Source organism: Pipistrellus hanaki (assembly GCF_964339955.1).
Source record: "Pipistrellus hanaki genome assembly, chromosome: 5".
Classification (NCBI taxonomy): Eukaryota; Metazoa; Chordata; class Mammalia; order Chiroptera; family Vespertilionidae; genus Pipistrellus; species Pipistrellus hanaki.
In genome coordinates, this window is record NC_140507.1 from 62,922,797 (window position 1) to 62,936,616 (window position 13,820).

The 13,820-nt window shown below is 37.4% G+C and overlaps 1 long non-coding RNA gene across 1 annotated transcript in view; it reads left to right on the forward strand.

The window, feature by feature from the left end:
• LOC311622516 overlaps positions 1-13,820 on the forward strand; it is a 251,614-nt gene that overhangs the window by 125,552 nt on the left and 112,242 nt on the right. The window contains exon 2 of the long non-coding RNA XR_014795002.1: positions 2,810-2,866. This is a non-coding gene — a long non-coding RNA (uncharacterized lncRNA). The remainder of the gene's footprint in view (positions 1-2,809; positions 2,867-13,820) is intronic.

Consider the following 13,820-nt stretch of genomic DNA (forward strand, 5'->3'; position numbering starts at 1 on the left):
CGTTTAAAAAGCATCTAATTTAAGCCAGATCCTATAATAGGCACTAAGAGCAGAAAGCTTACTAAGAAAAAGTTCCTGTGTTGACAGACTGTCAAATGAGTTATCTACTTGATCTATAATAGCAAAGGCCAGGGAGTGACCTTCTAGTGCTTAAACTCAATCACTTTTTATATTGACCTTGTTCCAAAACCAGAAAAATTTACATATAACATAAAATTTTGAAATATGTAGGTGTATTTAAACTAGGACTACATCTCCACAGATCATAAAAGGAAAAATAGAACAAAAGCAGTATTTAGGGATAACGACTGCTAAGATTTAGACCTCTCCAGGATTAGAATGACCTCTTACACGGGGATGGTTACTACTGATATTTCTGAAAACAAACATTTCATTAATTTAAAATATTATGGGAACGCTATTTGTGTCTTGTTTAGATCAGTTTGTACTGATCCATTTAAAGTTGACTTTAATTACTAATCTCATTCATGAGGGTTTGCCTGATTACCTGCCAAAGGTGACTGTACCTCCTGGGATGAGATTTCACTCTTTCAGAAGAGGAAGCTGAAAAAATAAAAAATGCTGCACCATCTCTTTGGTCTATGGATTATATAAAACTCCACACCTACCAAGGGAGAAAGAAGTGATTAGAGGCAGCCTCCCAACCAAATCTCAGCTGTCAACTGGCTCTGCAGTATCTGTCATATTCTCTGGGATGGAAGGCCCATCTGCAAATGTAACACATGGTCCTGGGCTGGGGGCTTCAGGGAGAGATTTGCTAAAGGTAAGAAAGCTCACAGAAGTGAGGAAGAGGAAGAGGCAGGTAAAGAGAAACACTTTCTCAAGTGAGTCTGTATGTCAGTTTACTAAAACATATCATAAAAGCGAGTATTAAGGAAGACAGCCAACAAAATCAACAGCAAGGAAATGAAAATGAAAGAAATACATTTGATAATGACTTAAAAAGTTCAGAAGTAAAAAAAAAAAGTTAAGGATTAGCATCCATAAGAGAACAATTATGAAAGAAGGGACAGAGTTAAAATTAGAAAAAATGAATATATCAGAGAACAAGTTAGAAATTCAAGAAATAAACAATATAATCACTGAAGTAAAACAGAGGTACTCAAATGGATAAATTGATGGTGGCACTCAGAGAGAAAATTAGTAAATTGAAAGATGATGCTGAGGAATTCATGTCACATAGTGGCAAGAGATGAAACAGTATGAAATGGTTTGTTTATCTGTTCTCCTTTGATGGATGTCTTTGTTCATTTGAGCTGCTATCCCTACATATCTAAACGGGTGGCTCATAAACAGGAGACATTTATTGCTCACATTCTGGAGGCTGGAAGTCCAAGATGACAGTGCCAGCATGGTCAGATTCTGGCGAAAGCTGTCTTCTGAGTAGCAGACTGCTGGCTTCTTGTTTTATCCTCACAAGAAAGGGGCAAGGGAGCTTTCTTAGGTTGCTTTTATAAAGGCACTAATCCTATTCCTGAGGGTTTGCCTAATTACCTGCCAGAGGGGACTGTACCTCCTAATACCATTATCTAGAAAGTTTAGGTGTCAACATATAAATTGGGCGGGGGCACAAATATTCAGACCAAAGAAATGAACATTTTGAGCTATCTTTTTTTGATGATAATTATTAATAAAGTTGCCTTAAATATTTGTAAAATATCTTTGCAGGCATATGTGTTTAATTCTCTCAAGTAGATATCTAGGAATAGAATTACTAGATTATAAAATAGATTGCTGTTTAAAAGAAATTGCCAAAAATTTCTCCAGGAGGTTGCATTATGTTATACTTAATAATATATGAAAGGTCCAGTTGCTCCATATCCTTGTTAACATTTGGTATTGTCAGTTCTTTGAATTTTAGCCATTCTAGTGTGTGTGAATTCATATCTCATGGTAATTTTAATGTGAATTTCTCTGATTACTGGTCCATTTTATTACAACATTTTATGTTTGGCCTGTGGATATCTTATTTTGTGAAGTGTCTCATTTAGAAAAACTTAAATTGCTTGTTTGTCTTATTTTTTAAGTTGTAGGAATTACTCATGTTTTCTGGATTCAAGTTGTTTGTCAGATACATGTATTATATATATATATATTTTTCTGGTCAGTTGCTTATATATTTATGTTATTAATGTCCTTTGAATTTCCATTTTTGTAAAGTCCAATTTCTCAACTTTTAAGTTTATAATTATTCTTTTAATATATAGTCTAAGACTGCAAACATATTCTCATATGTCTTGTAGAAAGGAACATTGAAATCTCATAATTATGCTTGTTACATATGTATAAGTGGATTTTTATAGGAATTATGTTTATTGGAACATATTTTTATATTTGCATGTACTATAGGGAGTTGATTATAAGGGGATCGATTTAAAATTGATTTCAATAATAAGTCTTAAATAGAGGGATTTTCAATAATAAGGCTTAGAGGGATTTTCATCTTTAACAATATACTTAAAAATGAGAGAATCTGATATTATTATATATATAACTGCCTAATATGCAAATTGTCCCTATGAGAGTTCCACAGGGAGACCAGAAGTTCAGTTGCTTGCTATGACATGCACTGACCACCAGGGGGTGGCACAGAATGAAGGAAGGCCCCAGCTGGCAGCAGAAGTCCCTGATTAGCCCTGATCACTGGCCAGGCCTAGGGACCCTACCCATGCATAAATTTCATGCACCAGGCCGCTAGTGCATTATAAATTTATATATATAATATATATATTACACAAATAATTTTAAACTACACTACTAATTTCACCATATTTCTTTTCTTTCCAAGGGTGCTTAAAATGACATTTCCTTTTTGACCTCAACATCGCATGCTGTGTTGCAAAATGTAAGTCATATGAGACATGAACTTTTATATTTTTAATTACTGCAGATGAGAGCATGTTTGCTAATTGTTAATGGCATAGTTACTCGAAAGGAATTTAAATAAAAACAAGCATTCCATTAATTTAAAATATGGGAACACTATGTCTTGTTTAGACCAAATGCATTTTCAGTATGATGAAAATACAATAAGGGTCATGAACGAACTCCTCTTTTTTCTTTTATACTTTCAAAAGCTGTAAAGCAGACAAAGGTAAAGGAATTCAGAGCTTTTGTTCTTTTCTGTGTCAAGGTTGTTCTTGATATTTGCTCCAAAATAGCCAATGGGACTAATCTAGGTGTCAGAGTTTGTCTTTTTGCCTCTGGACTCGAGAGAGTTGTGTGCCTTTCTAGTCATTTGCTTTACTTTTGTTTATTTGTTAACAGCCTTGTTAAGATATAACTTACAGATCATTTAATTTATCTACTTAAATTGTATAATTCAGTGTTATTATAATATAGTCATAAAGTTATGTAACCATCACTACAATCAATTTTATAACATGTTCATCACCCTGGTCACTTCTTCACTTTCCCCCAACCTGGGCCTATCCCCAGTCCTAGGCAACCACTAATTTATTTCCTGGCTCTTTAGATTTTTCTATTCATATAAATGCAATCATATAATATATAGTCTTTTGTGACTTACCTTTTTCATGGTTTATCCATGTTGTGGCATGTTTCAGTACTTCATTTCTTCTTGTGGCTAAATAGTATTCTATTATATGGCTATTCTACTTTCTGTTTATTCATTCACTGGTTGATGGGAATTTGGGTTGTTTCTACTTTCTAGTTATTATGAATTATGCTGCTATGAACATTTGTGTGAACATATGTTTTCATCTCTCTTGGATACGTACTTAGGAATGGAATTTTTAAATTATCTTTAAAAAAATTTTTTATTGTGAGAAGTATCACATAGGTGCCCTTTTCCTCTCATCAGCTTCTCCCATCCTGCCCCTGCTCCCCAAACCAGGCCTTCACCTCTCCTCCCCATTTCTGTGTCCATTGGTTATGCTTCTATGCATACAAGTTCTTTGGTTGATCTCTTACATGCTCCCCCACCCACACCCATCCTCCCCTGCCTTTCTTCTGAGGTTTGATGGTCTGTTCAATGCTTCTCTGTCTCTGGATCTATTTTTGTTCATCAGTTTATGTTGTTCATTATATTCCACAAATGGGTGAGATCATATGATACTTATCTTTCTCTGAATGACTTATTTTGCTTATCATAATGTTCTCCAGGTCCATCCTTGTTGTTGCAAATGGCAAGAGTTGTTTCTTTTTCATAGCAGTTTAGTATTCCATTGTGTATGTACCACAGCTTTTTGATCCACTCATCTGCTGATGAGCACTTAGGCTGTTTCTAAATTTTAGCCATTGTAAATTGCATTGTTATGAACATAATGATACATATATTCTTTCTGATTTCTTGGGATATACGGAAGGGAATTTTGGGGTCATATGGTAACTGTTTAGCATTTTGAGGAATTTGGAACTGTTTTTCCAAATGTGATTTATTTAAAAATTTATTTTACATCCACTTAAACAATTTTTAAAATTGTATTGGTTTGGGGTGTTTGCTTAGTGGTTAGACAATCATTACTTCACATAGTGTTCCCCTTGATATTTCCAATACTCCAACTGGTACCATGCATAGTTATCATAATATTAGACTATTACAAATATGATTGTATTTCCTATGCTTTACTTACTTGCATCCACTTTCAAAAAGGACTTGCGTCAACTTGCCATAGATACTTGGGCTTAGCTTTTTGTTTTCTCTGAGTCTTCAGGATATTCACATTTCTTCACCTCACTCTTACATAATCTGCAAAAACAAAGGATTAGACTACTTAGAGGTTTTGTCTTGTCTTAGGGTTATGTGCCAAAGTTTGGCTTCATTGACTTTACTGCAAGGTGTGCTTTAGTTACTGGGGATTTTGCCAGAGCTTCTCCATTATGCTCAACTGCCCTCAAGTGGACAGTTGGCTTTATCTAAGTGAAGATTTCAGGCTGGGAAGATGGAGCTAGTTGCTGCCAACTTTTGGTTCTTCCCAGTACAGTAAGAGTTGAATTTTATTCCTTGACAAAGCATGGGTTAGCCAGGATGCTCTTATGGCTTGCTTTGCACATGGGCTATTATCATGCAAAATGAGTGGATAGCTTAAAAAAAAAAAGTGGGATTTCTTGGCAAGTCTGTTAGAGACCTGAGGTCAGACAGAGCTGGAGCTAGGAGAGCCGATGCTCTAAATGCCACACTCTGAGCAGTAAAGGGCTGGTGAGAGCTCTTTCTCCACTAAGTGAAATCTGTGCAGAGATGAAGGAAGCTGAAGAGGCAGTTTCATGCATTATAGAGATAGCTGCTCTGTGTAGTCTAGAGGGTTTTGAAACATTTTATGTCCTTTTTCTTGGTCCCTGGAGGTCCCCTCTGAGGTACTTAGGTGCTGTCTTTAGTTGAAATGTGAAAGAAGCCTCACTATTCAGTCACAGGAGAATTTCTCTGGATGATATGAGGCACTGGGGACCCATAGGCTGCTGTCTCAAGCAGCTGGTAGGAGCCATATAGGGTGGCTGCCAATATGAGGAGCAGCTGGTGGGAACAGCTATCTCCAGGCAGAACCTGCTCCAGAGTCATTGCCCTCAGTGTTTCCTGAGATGAGCATATTTAGTATCAATTTGGAGAGGACTCATGTTTCGATGGCATCTCCCAGCTTCTGCCAACTCGGCATGTCATCGACGGGGAAATGTGGGCTACTTTTTGCAATTGCCAACTTGATGCTTGCCTTTCATTAGGTCCCGAGAAGAAAGAATTAGTAATTTCATTCCAAGAAACTTCTTCTAATGCCACTTCTTCAAAATAGACTCACCCAGGCTGTGGTATTTTGTGGAAGAGCCACACTCAAGGGGCCAAAGAGCTGCATGTGGCTCACGAGCCACAGTTTGCTGACCATGACGTTAGGGCATCACCTTAGTTGTTGGGGGAAGGGGTTAACCTTAGAGACAAAAATTATGTCTAGAAGTCAAAAGACTTTCTTATTCCAAAAAGCACTCATGAGTTAAAAAAAAGAAAAGAAAAGGAATAATATTAAAAAAAAAAAAACTAGGCTGAAAGGTAGCATAAATAGATCAGGAATAAAAGGTACTTGGAGGGTCAGAGTTTGTATCAAAATGAAATAATAATGTGCATGGTTATGAGGGAAAAGGTCAAAGACTTTGTACATCTGCCAAGCCAGCTGAGGAGTATGAGAATGAATCAGAGATTTATTTCTAGAGAATATAATGTGTATCTTAAAGTCTCTTTGAATTACACTGGTATTGAACTGACTATGGCAGGACCTCTATTGCCAGAGCAGGGAAAGTGATGGAAATGGAGAAAATGTGGATTCCAGACATGGATTTAAAAAAGTTTCTCTCCTTTGGCTGATTGCAGGGAAAAGTAATCCTAAGAGCCATCAAGAGTGGGAATGGGGTGACCTTTTCTGCCAGCCCCAGCTTAACAAATGAGGGGACTTTTGACCTAATATAGAGAACCTATGGTATTCATGAGAATGACCTGCTATTGAATTCCTATAAAGGTAAGCAAGTATTGAATCTGATTTGTATATTCTAGATGCTGACAAGCTATTTAACTCCTCTGAACCCCAGTTTTTATCTGTCTGTTCTTCACAAATCTTTATGCAAAAGAATGACTTGCCAGTTTTTATTTCAAGCCATTTTCCTCCAGCCATGTATATAAAATAAATTTTATATAGAAAGCCTACACACTCTGTAGACAAAGGATGTTTCCCCTTCATCATCATCCAGGCTTGAGATATGTTCTTTTTTTTCCTCTTGTTTCTTAAACTTTCTCCTTCTTCCAAACACACTTGTGAAACATTTCTTCATAATCTATTTCTCATCCATTACCACAGTTGTGCTGCTACATCCTACTGCAAACCTTTATAGCCCCCCAGGCTTGAACTATCTTAATCATCCCCTTGTTGGTATTCCTGCCTACATCCACGTCTTTCTCCTCCAGTTCACTGTCCACAGCAGTCTGTTACACCCAATGTGTGTCTATATCTACATTATTCTTACTCCATGAATTATGCCTCCTTTCTGTTGTTGCAGCTGGTGATACCATACTCATCCTTTAGCTCACCTCACCTCCGGATAATCTCCCCAATCTCTCCAGGCAGGTTTGATCACTGAATTCTGTATCCTACCCAATTACTGACAATGAGCTCTGTTGATGTGCTAGTTAGGTTTGTGTTGTGTGTACACTACTACTATCTTATACACATAAAACTAGACACTGTTTTTATGTGGCATGCTATATATTTGTTATCCATTTACTACCCTGACCTATGGATTCTTTGAGGACGAGGGTCCTGTATATTCAGCTAAGTGTTCTGAGACCAGAGCATGATACTTTTATACATGTGCAAGATAAAGTTAAATGAACTAACATAAGAACAACACACTCTAGCCCTAGCTGGTTTGGCTCAGTGGATAGAGCGTTGGCCTGCAGACTCAAGGGTCCCAGGTTTGATTCCAGTCAAGGGCACGTACCTTGGTTGTGTGCACATTCCCATTGGGGGGTGTGCAGGGGCAGCTGATATTTCTCTCTTATCGATGTTTCTAACTCTCTCCTTCTCCCTTCCTCTCTGTAAAACATCAATAAAATATATTTTAAAAAAAGAACAACACACTCTATATACTCAAAATCATGACTGTTCATTTTTCACATGATGAATCTCTGGTACTGAAGGTACTCAGTCAGTCTGCCCTAACACCATTTTCCTGTGTGTATCTTGCTTAGGTATGGGAAATATATTTTATATTTTTTTTCGACTTCTGAGATTTCTTTCTAAATGGAAGGTTTTTCTTTAGTTTGACACTCCCGGGCTCTGCTCCTGCTACTTCCTAGTGAGAGATGAAGGGATGAATTCTGGAAAGAAGATCTGAGTTCACCACTCCTCCCTTGTTTCTGGGTAATATTTGTTCATTGGGAACCTGTTCTGGTTTGCACCTCATGTCATGTAACCAATCAGTGCTCCCTGTGATTGGCTGGGAAAATCTGGTGTATGGAATTTTGGGCACTTGAAAATCATAGTTGTAGGTCCTTTAAAATTGAACTATATTTACTTATTTTCTGACTTTATATTCTGTCCCAGTGTGGACATTGGTGTTCTCCTATATTTCTATCTGCATGTTTCAGTGTGTAAGTGCAAAATAATTTGTTAAATAATTTAAATTACTTTATATAAAAATAAGAGAAGCCTTTAGGAATAGTTATATCTGTAAGGTAGCCTCGTTAACATTTTACTAAACTAATTTTAAATTTGTTTCTAAATTTGCTTATTATCACTTTTTTTCCATGTTAATGTCCCATAAAATATTATCAAGTGCCATAGAATGTGAAGAGTTTTTTGTAAGCTGTTAGGCACAGTCCAGTTACACTATTTTATTATTAATTTTGAAAGTTTTCAAAAGTAATTTATTCTGAAGATTATTAGGCCTTTAGTAATATGTTCTAAATTATAGGAAAAAAAGAGAACATTTAGATTTTTGTCTCCTCTATGTTGCCTTAGTTTCTTTCCTACATGGTGCTAATTCTCCGTTCGGTCTCTATTTTTCTTCTCTTTCGCAGATGACTATTTCATATTCTTACTAGTTAATCATCCACAGTAGCTACGGGGAGATTGCTGCTTTAAGGTTAAATTCATCAGCTTGGTGGTTTTGGTATTTTGATGATTTATGGATGTTTATGACTCAGGTATGGATACAAACGAGGGCTGTCACAAGGACCATCGTTTTCCTTTCCGGTTCACTGTCATGCCTTCCCATCCATGAACTGAACCAAATAGACAAAAATCCATAATTGCAAAACCCATCACACCTCCAGTGGGAAAGAACCCCCTGACGGATGGCCCCAGTCTGCACACCACGATGGCACACGTGACTGCTTCAGTCCTAGAAACAAAAGTTAGTTCCAGAGACAGAAACTTTTCTTCCATTCCAGAAGCAAAAGTCAGTATGATACTTAAGCATTCTCCTTATGCATATGGTCATCGTCTGCAGGCACGTGGTTTGCTTCCGCCTCTCTGGTTTACATTTTCCGGGCAAGACTTTGCAAAAGAGCCACTTACGGGAGAGAAAGAGGACATATAAACATCCTTACCTGCTGAGTTTTTTTTAATTAGTTCATCAGCAGGTCAACGTTATCGGGTGGTGCATGGGTGATGATGATGTAGTTTGCAGGCAACCCCCAAACAATGCTGTTACAAATTCAGATTGTGAAACTGTCAGGAGCTGACAAATTTATACTGTATAAACAAATTGGAGGATATAGGAAAGAAATTGTTCTTGGCTTATGATGTGTGTACTGTACCTAGGACCTTTAATGATGGAAATTATTGGAAAACATCAGCCTGTTTATCCTAATCTATATTTTAACCCTGTTGTTTGGAGCAGATAAAAATGACTGCTGCTAATTCAAAGAAATATAAAAGAACATATAGTGGTTTATATTAAAATAATATTTTTTCATGGCTAAGTTGAATATGCATCATGTATAAGGGCTTAAATATATTTCTAACTGCCAGATTCCTCTCAATCATATTAAAAATAAAAATATACATAATTAAAAGAGTCCAGGTGATTATTTAAATAATGAGTTTATTATAAAACTAATCCTTAAAATTTATGTTATATTGAAATTAGCTAGCTGTATTACAGCATTATTAATATTATACTAATATTTAACACATTTATAAAATAGTATACATAATGTTATAGCAATTTTAAATTTTATAAAATAAGAAATGGCCTTTCTATGGTTGTACAATATTCTTTACTGGTTTAATATGTAAGAAAGTCATCTCTAAATTGTGATATGAAATTTGGTAAGCTTTATAAAATAGAATGTGATTTCAAAAGATTTAGAAAGTTTTAGATACTCAAGATTATCTGGTATTAAAAACAAACAAACAAAACAAAAAATAAAAACTTAGAAAGTTTGATCAATGTGGCTCATTGGTTGAGCATCAATCCACGAACCAGGCGGTCACTGTTCAATTCCCTGTCAGGGGCATGCAGGAAGGAGGCAGCCAATTGAATTCTCTCTTATCATTGATGTTTCAATCTCTCTCTCTGTCTCCCTTCCTCTATGAAAGAAATAAAAACATATTAAAAAATACTTAGAAGACTTATCTTAACATCCCTTCCCCAATAGCACAGTAGGCTATGCAACTTTCCAAAATACTGACTCTTAAATGTTAATGTATGTCTAAGACTTTTAATGATTAAAAGCTTAATAAAATGATTATAAACTGACATTATTTCAGCTTCCAATATGTCTATATAGTTTTCTGTTTCCAAATTTGACTCATTGCTCATCTTTCCTGATTTCCTATTTCTTCTCTTGTCTTTGGAGATTATACCTTTAAATATTTCTCTCCAAATTTTGATCAAGTCTTTAATGTGTGATAATCACATATTAACTCTGAGGAAATGAATAATATCTTTGACTGAATTAATGTGTGTCATAACAGGACAGTGATTTGTCTGACAGATTCACCAACACAGCTCAAGGGTTCAGGGTTCCACTTATGACCAACAATGTCGGGCTGGCATGATAGTTTAGACATGCGGGAGGCCCTGCAGCTGGCCTCTTGCTGAGCGAAGGAGTTCCTTGATCTCCATGATGCTGCCACAAACCTCAGCCATCGATGCTAACACCTGCATGAACTAAGGATCCCAGTAGCTGCAAGGAGGTCAGGGCTCTGATTCCTGGCAGTTCTTTCTACATTCTTGCCTCGCAGGGGATTCCAGCCAGAAGAAACAACCTGGATAACAGTCCAGGAGCTGGGATTGTGCCCTGAGGGTTTGAAGAACATGGATAGGTTTCCTATGGCTTCCATAACAAAGTCTCACAAACAGTGGCTAAAACAACAGAAATTTATTGTCTCACAGTTCAGAGGCTGGAAACCTGAGATCAAGGTGTCAGCAGGGTTGAGTCCTTCTGAGGCTGTGGGGCTCTTTCTCTCTCTGCGTTTTGTTTTTATTGTTTCACAGCAGAATGCCCAACATTGAACATAACTGCAAATATTTGACTGTGCAAAAGAGGATAGTGCTTAAGTGAAAAGGGAGACACAATTAAAGAATCTTTAAACATAACTTGGGCCCTACAAGCACATGGACTCTAGGGGTGCATAGCGGAGCTGCCTGGCTGTGGGTGAGTAAATCCATTCCAGGTTAGTCTCATGGCTTCTGGTGGTTTGATGGCCATCTTTGGCATTCCTTGTCTTGGAGGTGCATTACCCTGATCTCTGCCGTTATGGTCACATGGCTTTCTCCCTGTGTGCACGTCTTTGTCCAAATTTCCCCATTTTATAAAGTCACCAGTGTGACCTTAACAGCTGTATTGACCCTATTTCCAAATAAGGTCACAGTCTATAAATTAGGACTTCAATACGTGACTTTCTGGGGGCATAATTTAATCCATAACAGAATATCAAAGAGGCCAGTGGTTCTGGAACATCATAAATGGGATGTGGTGCAGAGAGTGGCAGGGGGTGAGGTCAGAGAAATAACAGCTGCCAGATTATTTAGGGTCTTATGGGTCACTGTAATATCCTAGGGTTTTTCTGAGATTGAGCATAGACTGGCAAAGGTACAAGGAGAGAGACAGTTAGCAGGCTGTTGGGAATACCCCGGCAAGAGATAATAGTGAATGCATAATAGTAACAGCGGTAGAGCTGCTGACAAGAGGTCAAATTCTGAACTTAAATGTTTTTGAAGGTAGATTGGATTGAATTTGCTGAGGAATTCCTGTGGTGTTTGAGAAAGAGAGAAGTTTGGTAAGATTCTAATGTTCTGTTCTAACAGGAAGGAGAAAATTGCCATTAAATTAGATGGGGAATGTGTGAGTGTAGTTGGTGTAGGGCTGGAATGAGAAGTAGTCTGGAACTCCTATTATTTGCACATTTATTTTTCTGGATCTCAAGGTTTCTATTTCTTTGTGTTTTTCCCTTTTTGTTGTTATTTGTTTATTTTTTTCTAGCTTTATTGAGGTATAATTGACAAATAAAGATTACGTATCTTTAAGATAGACAATGTGAGGATTTGATATACATATACACTATGAGATGGTGACCACAATCAGGCTAATTAGCATAACCAACATAGTTACTGTTTTTGTGTGTGATGAGAACCTTATAATCAACCCCTCTAGCTCATTTCAAATATGCCCTACAGGGGTCTTCAAACTACGGCCCGCGGGCCACATGCAGCCCCCAGGGGAGTCTGATCCTGCCCGCCAGGTTTTTTGGGCAGTGAGCGCAGCCAAGGTGTTACAGTAGGAATTAGTAGTTCATATAGTCCGGCCCTCCAGCTCTCTGAGGGACCGTGATCTGGCCCCCACTTTAAAAAGTTTGAGGATCCCTGCCCTACAATATTGTTAACTGTAGTCCCCATGCTGTCCATTAGACCTCCAGGATTTATTCATCCCGTGTAACTGAAACTTTGTACACTTTGCCCAACACCTCCCTGTTTCCTCACTTCCCTTTGAGATACTTCTTAGTTGACTTTTTAGGACACAAATTCCCGTTTTGACAAAAGTCATTCTTATCCTCAATTGCTGCATTGGACTTTTCTTCCATTATGAGGTTTCATTTAAATTAGTCACCATTGAGCAGGAAAGTAATAACTGCTTACTACAATTCAGAGGAATATTCCCATTTGATCTTCCCAGCTCTTATTAAAACTTTTATTTATTTTTCACTGAAACCGGTTTGGCTCAGTGGTAGAGCGTTGATCAGCGGACTGAAAGGTCCCAGGTTCGATTCTGGTCAGGGGCATGTACGTTGGTTGTGGGCACATCCCTGGTAGGGGGTGTGCAGGAGGCGGCTGGTTGGTGTTTCTCTCTCATCGACGTTTCTGGCTCTCTATCTCCCTCCCTTCTCTCTGTAAAAAATCAATAAAAATATATTTAAAACAAACAAACAAACAAACAAAAAACACTTTTATTTATTTTTAAATCTTTCTTGTTATAAGAATAACAGATGTTCCCTTTCTTTTCCCATTGACTGCTTTATAGCCTGTCCCTGCCCCACCTCCCACTCAAGGCCTTCACCACCCTATTGTCTGTGTCCATGGTTTATGCATATATATACATACAAGTTCTTTGATTGATCTCTCCCCATCCACCTACCCACCCACCCACCCATCCACTGCCACCTTCCCTCTGAGATTTGACTGTTACGTACTTCTATGTCTCTGGATCTATTTTGTTCAACTGATCTTTCCATTTTTTTACTTTGCCATTGGATTCTTCCTTGCCATGGTCCAACAAAGAGGGGGAAATAGTGTGGTATGATACACTGACTTGCTTTAAAACACACAAAGGACTTTTATAGCTGTCATTAATATGTTGAAGTTTTCTTCTTCCATTTATTTAAATAGACTCCTTTATAAACAGCACACAGGAGATTATTGTGTACTGGATAAAGATAGTCTCTTTTTAATGTGATTATACCTCTGCAGAAAGCAATATTTGGAAACATTTAAATAGATAAGATTTTTAATGAGTATACTGATGTTTTTGTGTAGACACTTGAAGTAAGAATTATTTAATATGTTTAACACCTAGCTTATCTGACATTAATTAATTAGTTTATTCTTCATTCAGTAGAAATTCATTATCAAGTTTCTACATGTGTCAGGGATTGTGGAGGATGAGGCACAAAACTTACTTTTGACTTATCTGTTTTCCTTCAGAAGCTGTTAAAATATTTTAGAGGTAGGAGTTTTAAAACAGAGCATATTAATTTATAACATGACTAGAGGCCTGGTGTATAAAATTTGTGCCCTGGTGGGAGGTCTCCTCAGCCCAGCCTACACCCTCTCCAATACAGGACCCCTTGGGGTATGTC